Source organism: Colobus angolensis, unplaced genomic scaffold (genome assembly GCF_000951035.1).
Source record: "Colobus angolensis palliatus isolate OR3802 unplaced genomic scaffold, Cang.pa_1.0 Scaffold287, whole genome shotgun sequence".
Taxonomy (NCBI): domain Eukaryota; kingdom Metazoa; phylum Chordata; class Mammalia; order Primates; family Cercopithecidae; genus Colobus; species Colobus angolensis.
In genome coordinates, this window is record NW_012116121.1 from 317,086 (window position 1) to 319,987 (window position 2,902).

General features: G+C 33.7%; 1 long non-coding RNA gene across 1 annotated transcript in view; it reads left to right on the forward strand.

Moving 5' to 3' along the window:
- LOC105516648 overlaps positions 1–2,128 on the forward strand; it is a 17,975-nt gene extending 15,847 nt beyond the window's left edge. Inside the window, exon 2 of the long non-coding RNA XR_001002522.1 lies at positions 1,328–2,128. This is a non-coding gene — a long non-coding RNA (uncharacterized LOC105516648). The remainder of the gene's footprint in view (positions 1–1,327) is intronic.
- The last annotated feature ends 774 nt before the right edge of the window (positions 2,129–2,902 follow it).

The following is a 2,902-nucleotide window of genomic DNA, read 5'->3' on the forward strand; positions in this document are numbered from 1 at the left end:
AAAGAAAGAAAGAAAGAAAGAGAGAAAGAAAGAAAGAAAGATGCATAGCTGGCATAGCTGGGCCTTACTCTACAGCTACTGGATTTGATTCCCCATGGGTGGTGACAAATAATCTGTTTTTTAAAAAAAATTCTAAGTACTCTAGTTTTCACAGAACACTTGAAATTAAGATTTTTGAGGCAACAATTTGATATATTAAGTAGAGAAGTAATATTTTGAACATAACACAGTATCATTTCTAATTTATGGTCAAAACCTGAGGCACAATAATCACAAAAGTAACCAAACTGTTTATCACCATGTGGTTGGAAATAAGGAAAAATGTGGAAATTACCTCAGTGTCAAACTAAAGGTGATGGATTAAATGCATATTGTTCAGTGAGCTACTCAAATGCAATATGGCCATTATATGACAATTTAGATCTAAATGCACCGACACATAAAATATCTACTGTACACATTCTGTGCGAAAAAGAAAATGCTAAGTAAAAATGCGGACCATAGAATATACCTACATGTATTTTTTCTTTTTCTTGTTTCAAAGTAAAATATCAGGATGTATATGTATATATACATATAAAAAACATATATATTTTCTTGTATATATGTAAAAAATTTAAGTCTAGGAATACAGACCATATCAGTAATGTGTATTTTTGTCTGAGTGGTAAGATTATGTGATTATTATTTCTGGATCTCTTTTGTAATAACTGTTTTTGTTGTTGTTGTTGTCACTTGCTTAATGTTTTCATTTAAAAATCCACAGCCTATTAGCAAAATAATAACGAAATAATTGACATCAATGAAATACGAAGAAAGGTAAGAGAAAAGTTTCTGGGGAAACTAGAGACTCTGTTGTCAGAGAGCACAAAGCTGATAAAATGTCTAGTACTTCCAGGTTGCCACTGTTAGAAGGCTGAGGTTACCCTGAGAGAATCACAGTACTTGGAGCACTGCTTTAATACTCAATAGTACCTCGTTTACCTGCTTCCTGGTGCAAAGACCACATGTTGCCATCAGTTCATACGCAGTCACCTCTGGCTTTGCCATGATCCTGAACACCACCAGCAAGCCCAGAGGATGCACGGGAAGTAAATACCAACTAAGTTGAGTGATCTAGAGTGTAGAAGAAAGGGGAGGAAAACCACCACTAAGCAAACTTCCCCTAGGAGGAACTAGTAGAAGTAACCAAATCACAGAAGTAATTCGACTGTATTAATGTTTACCATATGCTTAATTATGACCACCTCAATGAACATAAACATTCATATAGGTCAATTTCAAATGTCTAATTTCATCTTTAACGTCATTGTTTCATTTTTGGCAGATCGGTAACCTGGGCTCCTTATGTGCCTGAAAGAGTTTGAATTTCCTGTTAACTCCAAATCAATAGTATTTTCAACAAGAAATGTGCAATTGAGATCAAGTGCTGTTTAAGTGTAGCTAGGGTTTCCACAGGCAGACACTTGTAGTGAACAGAGTTATGGAGCAGCAAAAGTACAGATCTATTTGGAGAAAGAGAAAAAAATGCATTGTATTTTGCTTCAATGATAAAATACCATCCTCTCAAAGGTGGTTCTAAATTACAAAGGACTTTGATTTCTAGGTAGATTCTGGGTAGAGAAGACTTCCCTTCATACTGAGGCATTAATGATGCCTTTTAGCCTGGGAAGCAATATGACTGGAGTTGTACTTTGAGAAAATTAATCAGGTTTGGTTGCAGAATGAAAGAGAAAATGAAGTCAAGAGATTGGTTTAGAGGCTCTAGCAGAAACTTAGTCATATATCAAAATGATCAAATATCAAGAAAAACAATTCTGAACTGCATAACTTGTATAAAGTAATTTTCAGTGATTTTTTTTTCATGGTTATGATAAAAGAACAGGATTGGCAGAAACCTTTACCCTGAATCAAGAGTTAATTTGTCTTCGAGCTCATCTTAACGATATCAGAACATAGGGAGCAAATGATGGGGTGACTGCCTCAGTGCTTGATTTTTAACGGTTTTGAAGAGAATAGTTACATTTCTTCTCCTAGTAAGAAATAATAAATACATTAAAAGAAACGAATTCCCTGTCCCTTTGTACACCGGTCTATTTCTTCAAAACATTAAATACTATTGATGAGAGATCACCTTTTATAATTTGTGTTCATTACAGTTCTCTTGTCAGGAAATGCAAATGAAACATAGTATATACTAACAACTTTTACAGAAAGACTAAATAATCCTAAGAGAATCAGATTTTCAAATTCGAATGTTAATAATTATGTTGTACCTTATGGTTTCGATATATGTGTATGTAGTGGGATGAGACATGCTCTTCGTTTTTCATTTCATTTATTCATTTTGCAGTTTACATTATTGTCCCTTTAAAGTAAAATGTAATAAGATGTTCTCAAATTTTATTGAGAGTTGACAGATGGCCAGGGAAAATGTTTCTTTTTATTTTTTCATCAAAATACAACTTGCGTTTTAATTAACCTTTATATTCTAATAAGAACTCTTTCAGAATGCAGTCAGAAAGGACAAATAAGTCTCTTTCATAGAAATGATAAAAATTTCCTTTAACAGACAAAGAGATCGATGGGAAAGTCATGTTTTTGCATTTGTCACAGTTGCCGATAAACCAAGAATAAATCAAATGGGACAAGGGAGGAGCCATTTTACGTATAATTCCTGATAAGATTATCTATTTCAGCCTCCCTCTCTCCCCTTCCTCTGTGGAATTTTGCATTCCCTTACTGCTTTTAACGTTACCGTCCTATTGCATATGTATTTTTACCATGCAATAACTCATATTTATTTTAAAGAACACTAGACTTGAAGTCAGTGGATCACAAGGAATGAGGGAGTTTGGATGTGAGAACTTCTAAACATAATGTAAAGCTTATTATGATCTTT